This window comes from Anabrus simplex, chromosome 7 (assembly GCF_040414725.1).
Source record: "Anabrus simplex isolate iqAnaSimp1 chromosome 7, ASM4041472v1, whole genome shotgun sequence".
Taxonomy (NCBI): Eukaryota; Metazoa; Arthropoda; class Insecta; order Orthoptera; family Tettigoniidae; genus Anabrus; species Anabrus simplex.
The window spans coordinates 129,447,307-129,467,271 of NC_090271.1; the positions used below are offsets into that span (position 1 = coordinate 129,447,307).

Genomic DNA, 19,965 nt, shown 5'->3' on the forward strand with positions numbered 1-19,965 from the left:
CTATCGAGCTCGGTAATATCCGTTTATGTGAAGCGCTGGTTTCGGCAAACGTGGCGTGGAATGCGCTGACCATAGCTTGCACCGTCCGAGATGCTCTTCGCAGTCTCTGGCCAAGAGAAAAACAGAATGGCAAGTTTTTACTTCTTTTGAGTGATAGTGCGGCATATATGATCAAAGCTGGTGAAATATTGAAGAGTTTCTACCCTAACATGCTGCATGTAACTTGCATAGCCCATGGCTTACACAGACTGGCTGAAGAGGTTAGAAATAATTTTCCATGAGTAAACAGTATTGGTGTTTCTTAAAGCTCCTAGCCGCATTCTCACAATCAAAGAAATGTTGCCTCAAACTCCTCTTCCTCCCAAACCCATCATCACTCGTTGGGGGACATGGCTCAGTGCAACCGTATACTATGCCAATCACTTTGAAGACATTAAAAATGTTATAAATTCATTTGATGTCGATGATGCACTCTGCATAGCGAAGGCTAAAACAGCTCTCGTGAGCAAGAATGCTCTTTCACTTGCCTTCGTTAGGGCACAATTTGCTGATCTTCCTGCAGCTATTGAGCATGTTGAGTCAGCATTGTTACCATTAAAAGATTCAATAGACGTTGTGGATTCCATTTTGAAGAAGGAAATACCAGGACCAGTGGGTGAAGCCTATTCACTCAAGCTCACCAAAATTCTACAGTGGAACCCTGGATTTTCAACAATGAACAGTGTGTCTGCAATATTTCAGGGAGAAGAAATTACTGACAAGGTACCATGAGGACCGAGAGCTATTTCTTCAATGAAGCTTGCTCCAATGACTTCTTGTTGTGTGGAGCGTACATTTTCCCGCTATAAGAATATTTCGAGAGATAACAGAAAAAGTTTTACTCTGAAAAATCTGGAAATGTATTTAGTTGTACAATGTAACAGCAAGTGAAAACTGTGTTCTGTGCTTCTGAAAATGTTTCTTCATGCATTGGAAGTAAAAAACATTTAACCTACATGAAACATTTATTATATTTGCGCATAAATATTCTTTGTTATTTTTAATTTCAGTTGGTATGATGTGTTTGAAATGCTTTCATTAAGCCATTCTGTCCCATATTTAGAGAATATTTTGAAATGAGTGGTGTAGTTTTGTACTAGAGAAGCGTGAAGGTTACAATAAAGTACAAAAAAGTTTGAATGAATAGTACAGTATAACTTTAGTAATGATTGAAAATAATCATTAAAAACTATTTCAGGAGGATAAAAAATTAAAAAAACTATTCTGAGCTATTAAAAAAACTAAAACGTGGTTTTTAAGTACCTAAAAATCTGGGCCCTAGTGATCACCATAAGGAACTTTCACCCCATCAACGCAGCAATTAAACCTGAGAGGACTTTTCCCATTTGTGAAACTTACAACCTGACTTTTAACCTTGCTTATCATCATACCATTGCCTGCTGTCCATCTCAACATTATCGAGGTCACTTTGCAGTTGCTCACAATCTTGTAACTTATTTACAGAATACAGAATAACATCATCCACAAAAAGCCTTATCTCTGATTCCACTTCTTTACTCATACCATTTAAACACATATAAAAAACAAACGTCCAATAATACTGCCTTGAGGAATTCCCCTCTGAATTATTACAGGGTCAGATAAAGCTTTGCCTATTCTAATTTTCTGAGATCTATTTTCTAGAAATATAGCAACCCACTCAGTCACTCTTTTGTTTAGTCCAATTGCACTCATTTTTGCCAATAGTCTCCCATGATCCACCCTATCAAATGCCTTAGGCAAGTCAATCATGATGCAGTCCATTTGACTCCTGAATCCAAGATAACTGCTATATCTTGCTGGAATCCTACAAGTTGAGCTTCAGTGGAATAACTTTCCCTAAACCTGAACTGCCTTCTATTGAACCAGTTATTAATTTCGCAAACATGTCTAATATAATCAGAAAGAATGCTTTCCCAAAGCTCACATACAATGCATGTCAAACTGACTGGCCTGTAATTTTCAGCTTTAAGTTTATCATCCTTTCCTATATACACATGTACTACTATAGCAACTCTCCATTCATTTGGTATAGCTCCTTCAGGCAAACAATAATCATTTAAGTACTTCAGATATGGTACTACCCCTATATCCCAATCCACTGTCTTTAGTATGCCTCCACAAATCTTATCAACTCCAACAGCTTTTCTTGTTTTCAACTTTTGTATCTTATTGTAAATGTCATTGTTATCATAGGTAAATGTTGATACTTCTTTAGCATTACTCACCTCCTATATCTGGACATTATCGTTGTAACCAACAATCTTTACATACTGCTGACTGAATACTTCTGTCTTTTGAAGATGCTCACATACACACTCCCCTTGCTCATTAATGATTCCTCGAATGTCCTTCTTGGAATCTGTTTCTGTCTTAAAGTACCTATACATACCCGTTAATTTTTAACTAAAATCTCTATGACTGCCAATTGTTCTTGCCATCATGTTATCCTACTGAGCTTCTATCATTATCCTATTAGTCCATAAGTAGGCTGTCACGCAACAAATAATCACTTCACTTCTATTTACCCCTCAACACAATAAATTGAAGGTAATGCCAATAACTGTTCTTGTGATAAGAAGATTTAAATCTGTGTGGTACGACTGAAGTTAAAATAATTCTATAGTGCAGCAATAGCAGATCTTCGACAGGTCATTTGTGGGTGCCGTGAAGTAATAAGGCTTCCATATACTGTAGGTCTATCGCATTAAAAAGGTATGTAAGGATGTAGGCAACGGTAAAGCGGTGTACCATTCATACAAAAATACAAACTGCTAGTTTGACAATTGGCACGTTTATTATACACCAGTGAGTCTGTCTGAACCAATGCCGAGTACTGCCAAAGTTTCATGTTCAAAATGGCGGTCTAATCACGTGTGGTGAGTATAACCTTGCGAGAAATTCATGCTCGAACAAAGTGACCAGAAAACAGTGTTTATTTACTCATGGGTCAGAAACCTAAGGTTTCAACTAACAATTCATTATACAATTGTTTTAGGAAGAAAGTGATCTGCTATAATATGTAGGTATTATAGCTACATACTGTTGCAAAAGAATGTCATTTCTGTCCTGTGTTTTTCACATCTTTTAATAGTCTCTGGTTACTTTAACAGGCTCCAGTAGAGAATTATTGATATCTGTTCTCTTGACTTTTTCCCATATTTTAGTGCTCTATTTTATCTCCTGAAACACTACACACACAATGTAAAATGTACTAATGTGTAAAGTGATACTCTCTCGCTGTTGGATAGTTTTTAATGGGATATTCGATAGTACGTTTTCCCGCTTAACATGATTTTTTTCGTCATCCCCTGCAGAAACGTACTAACATGGTTTCACTGTATTTCTTTCCAATCTGCACCTCCTTCTTAGCCTATTTCTCTGTTATAATAAAGTGGGTCTTTACCATTCCTTACCACCTTTATAGGTACAAACCTGTTTTCACATTCCTCAACAATTGCTTTAAACCCATCCCAGAGTCTGTTTACATTTTTATTTAACGTTTTCCACTGATCATAGTTACTTTTTAGAAACTGCGTTATGCCTGCTTTATCAGCCATATGGTACTGCCTAATAGTCCTACCTTTAAGACCTTCCTTTCTATCACATTTTTTTTAAAAACTATGATAAAAACAGCTTCATGATCACTAATGCCATCTATTACTTTGGTTTCTCTATAGAGCTTATCTGGTTTAACCAACTCCACATCTAGGATATTTTTTCCTCTAGTTGGTTCCATCACTTTCTGAATCAGCTGTCCTTCCCATATTAGCTTATTTGCCATTTGTTGGTCATGCTTCCTGTCATTCGCATTTCCTTCCCAATTGACATTTGGTAAATTGAGATCTCCTGCTACAATCACATTTCTTTCCATGTCGTTTCCCACACAGCTGATTATCTTATCAAATAATTCTGAATCACTATCAGCACTACCCTTTCCCAGTCTCTACACTCCAAAGTTGCCTATTATCTTTAGAAATGAGCCTTACACTGAGAATTTCATGTTTGTCATCTTTAACTTTTTCGTAGCTTACAGATTCTTCTTTCACCAGAATGAATACTCCCCTCCCTACCATCCTATCCTATCTCTACGATACACACTCCAGTTCCGTGAGAAAATTTCTGCATCCATTATATCATTTCTCAGCCGTGATTCAATTTCTATTACAATATCTGGTAAGTATATATCTATTAAATTACTTAATTCTATTCCTTTCTTTACAATACTTCTACAGTCCAACACTAACATTTTAATGTCATGCCTGCTTGACTTCCAGATCCCTGTACCCTTATCACCGCTCCGTAGACCACCCCGTTTCCCTGAATGTACCTTCTTATAACCCTTCTAATCAAATTTCCGAACTTATACGTACCATTGTGATTTAAGTGAAGGCCATCTGAGCAGAGATCCCTATCTCCTAGCCACCCATTATGATCTAGAAATCGCACTCCCAGTTTTCCACATACCCACTCCATAGTCTCATTTAAATCCCCAATCACCTCCCAGTCAGTATCCCTCCTACACAGTACTCCACTGATAATCTCCACTTTCTTACACTTCACCCGTACTGCATTTACCAGATCCCACACATCCCCAACTATGTTGGTACTTATACTTGCTTGCTTTACGTTGCTGGTACCAACGTGAAACACTACCACCTTCTCCTCTCCCTACAGAATACAGGATAACTAGTGCAGTACGCAATTAGAACATGGAAGTCGAGGCACACCTTCATTGATCATGTTTACTGGTTTGAAGAAACTGCTGATCTTTTGCTGTCTTCCTTTGACATTAATTATTTAATAATTAACTCACGCAGGTGCCTTAAATGTTCACAATATGCAGATATGTTTTCATCATTTTCTTCAACGTATTTAATGCCAATGTGTAGATGGTCTTTAAATTCACTAAGTTTTGGCTTAGGGTTAATAATATCACCTGCTTCATCCTGGTCATATTTATCCATCTCAGAGCTTTCTGCAGCGATCACACTTTCAACGATCTCCTCCTGATGAAGCTGGGATAAAGAAATGAACTAGTTAGGGACTGAGAAGAAATGGATGCACAAGAAGTATGATTGATGAGGAGAGAGCCATCTACTTGAAGACGGCAGTATATGAAGATGTGGAGGTTGGCCTTGTCCCTTTAAAGTTTGCTTTCAATTTCTCCCTCTTCCCACAATGACCTATCATTGTGTTTGTCATATGGTATTCAGTGTTCCTTTCAATGTACCTGTCTGATGTAGTATTATGATTATCCATACAATTACCTGTGAATTATACTTCAAATCCTTCCTCCCTTTAAATAACTAGTTTTAGAGTCTGGCTTCAAGCTGACAAAATATGTATAATAAACCATATGTCTTTGATAGTTTGAACTCAGGGTTTGCAAGGTAATTTATTTGGCAATTTATTTTAATTCCATTTCAAAATTTTAACAAGAATTTAAATTTATTGAGTGTACCAGCTCCTGCCAGGTTGGGGTATTTATGGCAATTCTCCATCTTCCTCTTTCCTTCCACCATTCCTCTTTTTTTTACAATGCTTAGTAAAGCTAAAGGTTCCACCTATTCAATACGTTATCGTAATGGTCTATTTAGAACATCACATATTTATTTAACTTATCATAAAATACATCTTCCTCTTGCACGATCTTGTCCCATTCTAAATTTCGTCTTCTTATGCCGCTCTTGCTCTCTGGCCCTCACACTTTTCCTCCAGCATCTGTCCTGGAATTCTATTCTCCTCCATCCTCTTTACATGTCCAAGAAAACCTTAGTTTATTCTTTTCAACTCTCTCATTTAGCTTTCCTATCCCAACTTCCTTCCTATCATACTTCTTAGGAATTTCATCTCACTGGCTTGAATCCTACTCTCTTGCCTGGTAGTCAAAGTCCAAGTCTCAGCTGCATAAGTCAGTATAGGTATATAGTACATTTTGTACATTATCTCTTTACTTTTCCTTGGTACTTCTTTCCCCCACACAAGTTTTTTACACTTTGGTACAATGCATTACCCTGCTGTACCCTCCTGGTAATCTCCATGTCCACCCTAGCATTTTTTATTAATTCACTTCCTAGGTATTTAAACCTGTCCACAATTTCCAGACTCTGACTTCCAATTTTCACTGTGCCCTTTCTTTGCCCTTCCCCTCTCGACATCACCATAGTCTTGCTTTTCTCTGTACTGATTTTCATGCCATACTTCTCAATTTTTTAGATCAGTACATCTAGTTGCTGTTGCACTTCTTTGCTGTTCTTTCCCCAGACAACATCATCATCATCTGCAAATAGCAGTATCTTCATCTCTCTCTCCATAGGCTTCCTTTGTTTCCTTTACAATTTCATTTTAACCATAATAAACTAAAGAGGTGACAGTACATGCCCCTGTCTTACTCCAGTCTTATTCCTAAACCACTCTGTCTTTCCAACTGTGGTCAGTACTCTGCTAACACAGTTGTACATTACTTGCACCATTTGTAACATTTCTCTTCAGTCTCTTTTTAACCATGGTTTCGCAAACCTTCTCTCTGGGGACACTATCATATGCCTTTTCTATATTTATGAAAGTCATGACCAGATCCTTTCCATATTCCCAGTTATTTTCCATCAACTGTCTCATGCTAAAGATTGGGTCCACTGTAGATCTTCCTCTCCTGAAGCCATATTGTTCCTCTTGTAACTCTCCTTTAATCTTTCTTCTCATTCTTCTTTCTAATATCCTTTCCAGTATTTTAACTATCTGCGATATAAGTATGAATACTCTATAGTTACCACAAACTTTCTTGTCCCCTTTCTTACACTGGTATTATTATCATCCCTTTTTTCCAGTCTTCTGGTACACATTTGTGCTTCCACATACACTTGAGTAGTTGGTACAAACGTTGCATACCAACAGGTCCAGCAGCCTTTATCATATCCACCCTGATTTCATCCACCCCTGTTGCTTTTCCCATCTTCATTTTTTGTGCCGCTAATTCCACCTCCCGCATTGTTATATCATCCTCTGTTGTTGAGTCCTCACACTGTATTGCTTCTATCTCCCCTGTACAGTTGTTCACATTTAATAGTTTATCAAAATACTCCTTCCATCTTCTCTTTATCTCTTCTGGGTGTGTTAACAATTCCCCATCTTCTTTTTCCACTAACTTTGTGGTAACTCTTTCTGTCCTCTTACTTCTTATAAGCCCATACAGCATCCTTTTACTGCCACTTACAGCCTCTTCCATTTTTTGTGTAAATTCTTCCCAACTCTTCTCCTTTTCTTCTCCTACCACCTTCTTACATTTTCGTTTGCTATTGATACACTTGCTTTTGCTTTCTTCTGTTTGATCTCTGTTCCATTCTTGCCAGGCTGTCTTCTTTCACCACTTTCTTCACTTCCTCATTCCACCACGGCGTCTCCTTTTCTTTCACTCTTGTAGATGTCCTGTTGCACTAACAAATGCCTTTTTTCAATTGGCCCACTCTTCTTCTACATTTTCCACTTCAGTAACTGGGATTTGTTGCTTCAATCTCCCCTGAAAATCTTCCAGTACATTTTTGTCTTTCAATTTCCATACTTTTACTTTGTTATCTCTTAGTTTTACCATTTTTCCCAACCGTAATTTTGCCACCACAACTCTATGGTCCCCACCAAATGCTTTTCTTGGTAAAGCTGTCACACATCCATCAACTTCCTGCGATTTGTCCTTTCCACCAAAAAGTACTCAATTACTGATTTCGTTCTTCTGTCACCACACCCATATCTTGTAATTTTCCTGCTGTTTTTCTTTCGAAACCATGTATTCCCCACTATAAGTTCATTCCTTTCACAGAAGTCCACTAGTTCCTCTCCTTCGCGATTCTTTTCCCCCACATCCATATGGTTCAATGACTTCTTCCTTTCCTTGTCTCTCGTTTCTGACCTGTGCATTCAGATCTCCTATAATAACCACTTCCACACCAGAAATTTCTCTTTCTCCAAGAATCCTTCCCATTTGTAGTGCATACACTTGTATGACGTCCATCACTTCATTCTTCATTTTTAGTCTAATCTTCATTATTCTGTCGCACACACATTCTACCACTTCAACATACTCCTCTAATTGCTTCGAAATGATTAGTCCCACTCCATTTATTGCTTCTTGGCCACCACTCCAGTATAATGTGTATCCTTTCCTCAATTTTTTCCTTCCATTACCTTTCCATTTCACTTCACTCAGCCCCATCATTTCCACCTTCTCCTTCTCCATAAAATCTACTACTTCCTCTGTCTTTCCTGTCAGGGTCATAGGATTTACTATTGCTATGTTAATGTTGTTTACTGGTCGCCCATTTCTCACCGTTCCCCCAGTACCCTGAGAACTGCACTTCGCTTTAAGCAGGCTACGCCCTGGCCTTTTCCAAGGTTGATTTCCTAGTACCATATCTTCATACTATCTCTGCCATACTACCATAATTGCACTAATATTCATCAATGATGTGCTCTTCTAGCATAAGTGTAATTTTGAATCAGTTTCTTGAAACACTTAAAAGCTGAATTTGTTTCTTGTGATGATATTGTACCAATCCATTTCCCTGATTGAAATACCCTGAATGTGTACATGCTTGATTGGACAATCCCTGGATAAAATTGTCCAAATCAAAATATCCAACAAGAAGAAAACCTCAAAAAATCAAAAATTCTCAAAAACACGAAGACCCAAACTAATAATTGATTCCATTGTTACACACTCACATGTGGAATATGGATGCTCAAATTATTAGTTCATACAGCAGAGGAGTGAAACTCCTATTTCATAGGTACATTTATGTTAAAGTGGAGTTTTACCCAACAGGAAAATGTATTGGGACTGTTAAATCAAGACCAACGACAGTATATCAAACCATAATGTAGAATCCAACATGGCAGTAGTTTTGGGTTATTGGCCTTGATGTGAAACTATGAGAAATCTATGGGCACAAGTTCTAGATAAACTAATTAACGCTTATACCTTTCATAATATCAGCAACTTAAAACTGTGTGTGTCAATTAAATAATCTGAATTTCATTAAGCTATGAGCTACATATCCTATAATAATCTTATATTACAAATGAAACATAATAAATATAACTACTGTAAGTATAAAGTCTGATCTAATTTTTTTTGTGTGAATTAAATAATTTGAATTTCATTAAGCTATGAGTTAAATATTAATCCTAGAATTATAAGGTGTGGTTAACACAACTTTCCTGGCTCATTCATCCTCAAGTGGTCAATTGCTACAAACACATTTTATTAATTGTCAGTAACACCGTTTATTGGTAAACAATGTGTATTAATGAATCCCACAAATCCCAAGGACAGGATAACCAGGAAAGAGAGGGGAGGGGGGAGAAATTGAGGAGGAGGAGGAGTAGGAACTTCCAGAGTGAAGATATCTATAGTATTACAGTAAAATATACAAGGAAAGTACTTTTAATTTTGTGTGTAATTTCTAGGGACCTGAAAAATTAGCATATATTTGTTTCAAAATTAGCATCTATTTTTTTTCCAAAATTAGCATCTATTTACAAAGTTAAAATAATCGCATGGTATTACAATGGAACCTCGATTCTCCGTTTCTGGAGGGACCACGGAAAAAATACGTACAACACAGGAAAATGAAAATCCGGGAATGAATGAACCGTCAACAATTTGGCTAAACAACACAAAAATGAAATATGTATACTTGTAATCTTAGAAACACCCCTAAACCAAACCAGACTACAGCCCCAATGGGCGTTCCGCCTACCAAGCGACCGCCCTCGGTCCGAAGGCCTGCAGATTACGAGGTGACGCATGGTCAGTGTAACGAATCCTCTCGGCCAATATTCCTGGCTCTCTAGACCGGGGACGGCATATCACCATTAAATAGCTCCTCAATTAAAGGTGATTGTAGAATGAATGAACCTGGAACCAACCCTCATATCCAGGTAAAAATGCCTGACCTGGCCAGTAAACGAACCGGGCCCTCAGGGTGAGAAGCAGGCAAATTAGACCGCGGGGCTGGCTTCAAACGTTAATTACCGGTCCGTGACTTAAAAATCTCGAAACTTTACATTCAGTTTTACCGGGAAAACTTCGTCAGTTTCCTCTGAAAACGTCATATTCCTTTGAAAACTTCTTTCAGTTCAGCAACTTTGATCAGCCAAACTCTTCGAAAATCTAATACCGGTACCTGTAACGCCAAGCAACAATCGACCACAAGTAGATTTTCATTCTCTAATTTAATAAGGCACATTAGATACAAAAGCGTCCAACATGATGGCAAAATCTTTTTTTTTAATCTTCCATTGTAATTTGGTCACCGGTATACTGTTTGGTCAGTTTATAGAAATCTTGCACTGCGTAAATTAGGCCTACATCGACTTTTAAAGGATATGTTGAACTCGAGAATATGGTTTCGAAAGTATCAATTCTCAATTTATCGAATGAATTGTATTTAGTTCTACCCGTCACTAATCACAATCAAATTGGAAAGAGTATCATTAACATTCCGAAATTACGATTATTCGCGACCTTGAGCTCAGCTGGAAAGCGCGCTCGCTGTACAACAATTTATGATATTTGTATTGAATAGGTTGACTAATAAAATTTTAATAATCTTAAATTGATGTACATTCTCAATACGGACCAAATATGAAGTTTGTAACTCGCTGTACAAATCGGTACGAGTGCGAAATGATACGAAGTTTTTAAATGTAACGTGCGCAAATAAAACGATTGCGGCTTTTATACAATTTTAACACAAAAACGTGAAATTCCCAGTCTTAATACTAGAACGAAAACAGTAATAGGCAATCCCAAAACCTCCCATGGCTTTATGTACGGTATGTAAGGTGCAACATCTGTTCTGGTCTTGATAACATAATCGTGTACGATAATATTAAAATACTAAATTTGTGTTACATAAGGAGTAGTTTCGATTCCTGCCTGAAAGCCCAGTGACTAAACAGTGCCCTGAGGGAAATGCCGAAAACTTGTTCGGCGATACATTCGAAAAACGTAAAAAAATTAACATCTAACCCTGGACATAATGTAGACGTTTTGCAAGTACGAACATTTTACGAAACTCGTTCCCTCTTCAAATAGAGCTGTCGAAATGCGCTCTGTCTTTTTCCAATTGTCGTGGACACTGTCTGCTTTCTGATTTCCGAGGATTCTCTAAACAATACTACCCGAATGGGATGCTAAGATGATCCCTTATGCAAGTCCACCGCCGATCACTTTTCCAGTACAGTACTTCTTCAAATTAGGTAAGCTATTACAGAATGAAGAGGAAATAAGTGAAAGATGGACCGAATATTTCCGAGAGCTCCTTAACAAGGAAAGAGAAGATGTGGAAGAAAGTGAACGGCATATGAAGCAGAATGGACCAGAACAATGGATAAATGCCCCCACATTGAAAGATGTAGAAAATGCTATTGCAAAATTAAATAACCATAAAGCAGCAGGAGAAGACGGAATAACAAGTGAACTGATTAAAAATAGTAGCAAAGAAATGCTAGGAGAGATACATGAACTGATTGTTAAGATTTGGGAGGAAGAACGGATACCTGATGAGTGGAATACAGGAATAATTTTCCCAATATATAAGAAGGGAAATAAATATGAATGCACTAATTATAGGGGAATCACACTACTGAATATCATCTATAAAGTATTTTCAAATATCCTATTACAATATCTGACTCCATATGCTGAAGAAAGATTGGATGAAGTACAGTGTGGCTTCAGGCGAAATAGGAGCACAGTAGATCAAATATTCGTGGTACGTCAAACGATGGAAAAATGTTATGAGCATAATATAGATCTACATATGTTGTTTGTAGATTTTAGACAAGCATTTGACAGTATATACAAGGATAAGCTATATGAATACATGGAGACAATAGGAATACCACAGAAACTGATTAGGATGTTCAGAATCACTTTAGGAGAAGTAAGGGCAAAGGTGATGGTGGATGGAAGAATTGGAAATGAGTTTGCTCTTAATACAGGAGTCAGACAAGGTGATGCACTCTCAGCTACTTTGTTTAATCTGGCAATTAACCAAGTCCTTGAAAAAATAATGGATACAGGAAATATTGTATATAAATCTAAACAAATTTGTGCATATGCAGATGATGTAGTGTTAATGGCCAGGAATGATAGATATTTGAAGGAAATGTTTCTTGAAATGGAGGAAGCAGGAAAACGGATGGGATTAGAGGTGAATGACAGTAAATCTAAGTATATGCATGTGACTGTTATAGAGGGCAGAAGAAGTCAAGATAATCTGACAATAAACGGACATAATTTTGAGAATGTACGAAGTTTTGAGTATTTGGGAACCATGTTGACAAATAATAATAGAATAAGTGAGGAGATACATCGTAGAATAATAGCTGGAAACAGGGCCTATTATGCTAATCTTACATTATTTAAATCTCGTCTATTGTCTAAACCTACAAAATTCAAAATATATAAGACCCTTATTAGACCTGTACTGACATATGGCTCAGAAGCCTGGAACCTTTTATCTGATGACGCAAATAAGTTAAAGATATTTGAAAGAAAGATTATTAGACGAATATATGGCCCAATTCAAGACCAGAATGGTTGGAGGATAAGGACGAATGCTGAAATACAAAACATACTAGACCAGGAGGATATAGTTAGATTTATTAAGGCACAGAGACTGCGATGGCTTGGCCATGTGGAAAGAATGGAGGAAGATCGAATGCCAAGAAAAGTAGTTAAATCCCGAGTAGACAAAAGACGGCGACAAGGAAGGCCCCGTAATAGATGGAGTGATGAAGTTGAAGCTGACTTGAGGGCAATGAACATCCGCCCATGGAGACCAGCCGCTCAGGATCGAAGTAGATGGCGGAATATCGTAGAAGAGGCCAAGGCTCACACTGGGCTGTAGCGCCGGATAAGTAAGTAAGTAAGTAAGTAAGTACTTCTTCAAATTACCGCAATGACAGGACGTCAACACCAAGATCCGTAAGTATGCCATAGCCGTCCTTTCATAAGAGACAGTTTCTTGAAAAACGCGTGATCGAGGATTTAGCGTTGATGGGACTAAAATTTCTGGACGGTTGATTCGGGAAATCGTTTCTTCGAGGAACGGATAATGCGGGATTTTTACAACGTGATTTAATTAGGATGCTCACGGGACCACGTAATTTGAACGAATAATATGGGAAAACTTAGCTTCTGGGAACGTATAATCGAGGTTCTACTGTATTAATTTTAACGATTTCAAGTTTATGAAGTGCAATTATTGTCCTTGGTTCACACTCAATACAAATTCATTGTTCAAACGAAAGCACTGTCAGTACTTCGGCATTGCTTTTTTTACAAATTGCACCATCTGTCTGTAACCACTGTGTTGTAATGAGACAACACGCGCTCGCTATCTACATTGTTCGTTGGGGTCCACAACAACTCAAGACAGTATCTAACCCATATGCACCCACCCGCCCTTTGCTCTGACATTGCTAGGAATCCGCCAACTTTTTAGTATGCAACCTCAGTGTTGCAAGCTTTCGGTTAAAACAGTATAGTGGATGATCGACTGCGCATATTATCACGGGACCTGTCTTATATTATTGAGAAATTCCACACTATTGCTCATGACACAAAAAACAGAACAATACAGAAATATAACACATAAAAAAATCCCTTTGAAATCTTAAATTTTTCATTATCTTATCTCGCCTCGGAAGTTCTTTAGTGTGTGTTATGGCCTTAATTACACGACACGAGCCTAACATTTGCCTGATTTGGAAGTAAGGAACTAATGGGAAACAAATCACGAGTAAGCGAATGATTAGATTCGAACCTATATCCCAAATAAAAACTTACAGCTGTATGACTCACTCGATGTATTATTATTATTATTATTATTAAGATTCAGCCTGAGGATCAGCGATAAAGTGTTCACACCCAGGTACCAAGATCGTAGGTTCAAATCCGGCAGTCGCAATCGGATCTTGAGGGGCGGGAGAAAGTTCATTCGGCATTCCATGTTGTACGATATTACTACGCGAAAGATCTCTGGTGATATATTTCCTGTTCATTCATGCACAGGATCACTAAAATCTTCCTCACTAACACTGCTGAAATCAGAGCCTGAAACATCAAATATGCTTTGAATTTCACTATTACTGAGCATTTAGTGCGAGCAAGCAACTTCCTTCTCAGCCATCTTGTCAACAACAGAATACAAATTTCTCGATCGATATTTTAATCAATTCTCTTGGCCAAAGAAGCATACCAGAACAATCTGGTGACACTTTGAGACACCAAAAACAGATTTCAATTATAAATGTTTCCGGAAAAAGCCAACAGATGTCACAAATGTCTCCCAATATGCGACCTTGCATCCCGGCGTACCAGTCCGCTTGTGGAGTCCTGGCCCAGCCGCTCGAGCGCGTACCAGTCCACTTACGGGTGCATATGGGTTAAGCAAATATGCTGAACTCTGTCTGAACAGCAGTTAATGCAAGCATGACATCACATTTTTCACTTTCTTTCATCTGGGTTTGAATTGCATGTTTCAGAGAACAGTTACCAGACCAGATATCGTTTCGTGAGAGATCTGTTACTCCAAACAATTTCTCAAGCTCATCTAATTTATCAGTGTTATTCAAAATTATATTTTTTGGATACAAAGCTTGAGAAATTGACACAAAATGCTTATGGTTGGGGTCTTTAGCTTTCAATGTGGCTAGCTTGCACTGTGAAGAATGAGCAGCTTTGACAAATGTGTCTCTACATGCAGCCTGCTGTAGACGAGTGAGGTTAATCAAAGCATCATTAGTTGCTGCAGAAAAATTCCCCTCACAAATTAAGGTAAAACTGGCGTCAAGGTTATGCAGTTTGGGGTAAAGGAGATGAGAGGTAGGATACAGAGACCCTTCAAGTTCAGTAAGGAGGTCAACCAATCCAGGTGCATGATCTGTGACAAAAACCATGTGGGAGTGAAGCCTATTCATTTCTTGGTCACTCAGATCAGTCAGGTACTTAATACCACAGTTGTTAATGTCTTTCATGTCAGACATCTTGAAAAAATGTAACATCAGTAAAGTAAGCACTCAAATAGAAGACAACCTGAAACCAACTATTCCATCAGGTTATGACAGGTGCAGGAAAAAGCTTTGCTTCCTTTGAAGCACCATACTTTGATGTTAAGAATTGTAAATAATTATATTTTCACTTTCCTGTGTTCAAAAATGCAGACTTTACCATTGCAACCACATGATTTAAAACTGTCATCTCTGCGACCCAACTATTGCCAACCAAGCTGATCTTATGTGCCCAGCACTGTACATGCATTAAATAATCCCCTATGACCACACTTAATGTTTCATAACACCAGGTCATGTACGGGGCACTGTCACTAACAAACACTTTAACTGCATCATATGGTACACTATAACTGCGCAGAGCTTCTAAAACAGCACAAGAGCAGTTTGTAGCATTTCCTGCATCAAGATAGTTCACAGAAACAATGTGCAGCTCTCTTTTCGATCCGGCTGGGACTTGGAATATGATGATAAAAACACAACGGCCCATTCTATCTGTAGTTTCATCATAGAGTATGTTAATGTTCTTCCCTACTAGAGCCTCTGCTGTTCTTTTCTGGTGGTCAGATGCAACTTCTAGAAAGGAAGAAAGACCTCAAATTATAACAAAATAATTTAAAATTATTGGATCAATTGCATACGGGTAAGATAGTGCGATATGGAAATCACACTCAAATTCAGTGTCCTTCAATTCTGCACGTGGTTTCGATGTCATAATACCTAAACCATACCTGATCAATGAAATTGAAACTTACCCGGTAAATATACTTCACGCAGAGTTCTCACACATGGCAGCTCTTCATTTGAAAACTCAGTAATCCAGGCTCTTAGCTCTTTGTTTTCTAACTTTTCCAGAGGTATATTTGATTTGGCAAATACTCAAACTGTGCGTTTCGAGAAGTTCTCTGGAAATTTTTCGTTGTTTACAACTATCTAACTGTGTAAGCACAGAAAATTGCTTTCTTTGAGACGTACTAACAGCAGGTGTTGAACTTTCGTTATCGCGTCGCTTACCCACGTGTTTTTCAGATTTAACATGTTTTAAAATGCTATCCCTTTTTTCCCCACCCAACTTGGCAATTACAATACTTGCAAAACACTGTCACTGAATCTGTGGCATATAAACCATCCTTTGCATATTACTGCGCCCTTTGTCGTGCGCCCCATAACCTAAACGATCGCTCGATTTTCTACTATTTCACTAGTTTCAGTTTTGAACAACAGGAAAACAATGCTGCATCTATCTCGTTATTTCCATGACACTCGATTTACATTTCGATAATAATCGTTACAGATCGTATATATCAATTAAAGTCAGCAAGCAGCAATCGATCGGCTACTTTTTTTCAACGATCGGAACGGTCAAAAGATTTATGCGTCATATTTAGAGTATTTCTGACGATTTTGCCAAAATATGTTGTTTTCGCCAGTAAAATAGCACAATTATAATTCAAGAAGGTTCAACCTATTCAATACAAAATGTGTTGTACAAGGTGTTCACAACATATTATTTATTATTACTAGTACCAGTTTCGACATTCACGCAAAATCAGGTGTTTACCGTTTCCAATGCAATAACTGTTTTTCCTCATACATTGGACAGACCGGGAGATGCTTCAAAGTTAGATACTTAGAACACGTCAATGCCATAAAATATAATAGGTTTTCTGCAATAGGTCAACACATACATGACTCAAAGCATAATTTCACTACCATAGAACAAGACCTAGAAATTCTCAAAAACATAAACAATGGCCCTTTACTCGATGTTACGGAAAACTGTTTTATTCACTTAGATCAATTTTTCAATCCTAATCTAAACCTTAATGAAATTTCAGAAAAACCTAATATCCTTTTCGATTTTCTAATCGAAGTCTTTAGAGGTATCAAAATCACGGAGAGGAAATCGATCTTTTACGCTCTCCAAAACACTCTTCTATGCCCCACACCACCGCCACTCCGCCCCCCTGACCCGCCTTGAACTCCGCCTTCCCATCCCTTCCATTCCAGTCCTCTCTCCTTCTCCCCCCCCCCCGCTCCTCCTACCCTACCTTCACACTCACTCAACTTACTCACACCCATTTCACTCGTCCACAACTCTTCTCACAACATACAACCAGCACGCTAAACAAGGTGAGTCTCATATCCTATCATATTCGGCCGCGATCCCATTTTTAGCTATCCATTTCATTAACTTAGTTTTTTCTTCCTTTTAAGCTTCACCACCCACGTTGAGCTGAGACAACCTTAAAAATCAACCTTATTCAACCTCTCAACGTCAGGTGTCCCGGCCTTAGACAAATATTTGATGGTCTTGCCAACCACATACAACACTGGACCTGGACTTATATATGTCTCCATCGAACAACAATAGAAAAGTGGACAATTTTATTGCATCGTTTTATTATCATATGAAGACTTTTATTCTCATTCATCAGACCAATTTTAATGTATAATACTCACTTGCCTCAGACTATAACGCCTTTATGTGTTATATCACCATATTTTACACATCATTCTCCTAGCTTTTAATGAGAAAACAGCCTATCATTTGTATTTTGCAATGTATGTATTATCTATACAACTTTTATGACATGTACTATGCCCACTTTGTGATTTCTAGCTGATGATGACGCCATTAAGCGTCGAAACCGGTACTAGTAATAATAAATAATATGTTGTGAACACCTTGTACAACACATTTTGTATTGAATAGGTTGAACTTTCTTGAATTTTAATTGTGAATCCCAGTTCAATACAGGAAAATGAAGTTCTTAACTTACAAAGTAAAATAGCATTCGCACCAAAATTGCATATTCATACTAATTTCGCATTTTGGGTTACAAATCGCATTTTGTCGCACTTCTATTTATGCGTAAAAATGATTTTATTCCACATTAGAATATTACTGTAGGTTTGGATTCAGTACAAGATTAAAAAATTTGCATTTAGCGCAAATGCGATTTTTTCAGATCTCTAGTAATTTTGAAAAAGACATTAGTTTTCCAAATATACCTAACAGAGACTTACGAAGGATCCTTGATGAACGGTTATGACTATTTGATGTGTTGGGAAGCATTTATTTTAAAATTTTGTCCTTTATTCCTCAGAAATGGAACTAAATTAACGTTATGCACACTATGCCTGTACGTGATACGCTGCCTTTCTCGATGTGGAAGGCGCCCACAAGTAAAACGGGCATGTTCGGGTCCGATGTTACCTTTCATTTAAACACAGTTGCATAAATGTCATTCGATTCCTGGTTACAGCTGGATTGTTCTATCTTTGGCACAGAAATATTGATAGTTTGTGAGATCGCTCTCCTTGCTGTGACCTCTACTGAAGAACTTTTGTTCAGAGCACAGGAAAACACCATTAGCTGTGTTGCTGTGTAAACATGTCATCACACCAGCTCAATGATACTGATAGTTTGGATATTTTACTGGGGGAAGCAGGTTTAGAGATCAATGACAGCAATGAACACACTTCGTTTGAACAAGATAAGATATCAAATAATATTCAGGTTAGATTTTTATTAATTTTGTCATTATTCAGAATGCAGGCTTTTAGCTCCATTACTTCATTCTGACAATGAACAATAGACATTGTTCTGTAGAAACTATTTTGTTTCATTTTTTTTATTCTATGAAAAATATAAAGACAGATACAAACAAATATGCAAGATCAAGAAATGTAAGGAGAGTAGATGATTGTGCATGGAATACTATGTTTGACTACGTGCACCCAAATACCATACAAAATCAAAACTACGCTTAAATTGACACCTTCTGTGATTTTTGAATGGATAATTGTTTTTGTGACAATTGTTAAGTGTTATTTTTATTATGTACCTTTATAACTTCACTGGACAAGCTCCTTTCCTTCCAAATAGTTTATAAGGCTGCTGTGTAATAATTTGCAAAATATCACCAAAAAAAGTAAAGGCTGCTGTGTGATAATTTGCAAAATATCATTTAAAAAAAAAGTATCAGCTTACAACCAGAGTCCATATTTAAAGATAATAGTTCTTAAAGTGTTATATAAATGAGGTTTCCATGCTAAATTGGTATTGTTTGGATATGGTCTCCTCATTTCAGCTAATACTGGATGGTTAAGAGCCCATTCTATTCATAAAATTATAATTTGATGATGATGATGCTTGTTGTTTAAAGGGGCCTAACATCGAGGTCATTGGCCCCAAAATTATAATTTGTATCCAACAATATGGTGTAAACACATTACAAGTCAGTGGCACGTGTGATCCCAACTTTTAACATATGTTCCAGGAAGATTCTGAAGTTAAAATTACATGCATGACCTACAAAGGAGAATGAAGGGAAACTGTAACCAGTATCCTATTTTATACTTCTCTATGGTGAAATACATTACCTGTGCAGAATAAATAAAGGCTTGAAACTCACTATACAATTCTAACTTTCCCCAGAAACAATATTTCTTCTTTTACACATTTCAGATAGTGTATGCGATTTGGTGACCGACATTAATCCTGGTTCCAGACCAAAACTGGACTCCAGCAAGGCTATTCCCATTACTGTTTAACACCATCATGGATAACATAATGAAAACGTCAAGAAAATCTCCTGTGAAATTAATGCAATGGCTTTCACTGATGACATCATGATCTGAGGAGAAACTGAGGAATGAGTACAGTTGTGATTCAATGAATGGAAGCTCAAGTTCCAGGAATTTATTATCAGAACAAGTGAAGCCAAAACTAGTGATGACAATAAACAGAGAGGGACATCCAGCAAATATCATCACGTTAGGAAACCATCCACTGGAAAGCGTGGAAAACTTTGCATACCTCAGCAGTGTAAGTTTTTGAGA

The 19,965-nt window shown here is 37.5% G+C and overlaps 1 protein-coding gene across 6 annotated transcripts in view; it reads right to left on the minus strand.

Annotated features, from left to right (window-relative positions):
* Positions 1-19,965, minus strand: part of LOC136877349 (uncharacterized) — a 264,500-nt gene that overhangs the window by 18,262 nt on the left and 226,273 nt on the right. The window lies entirely within an intron of this gene.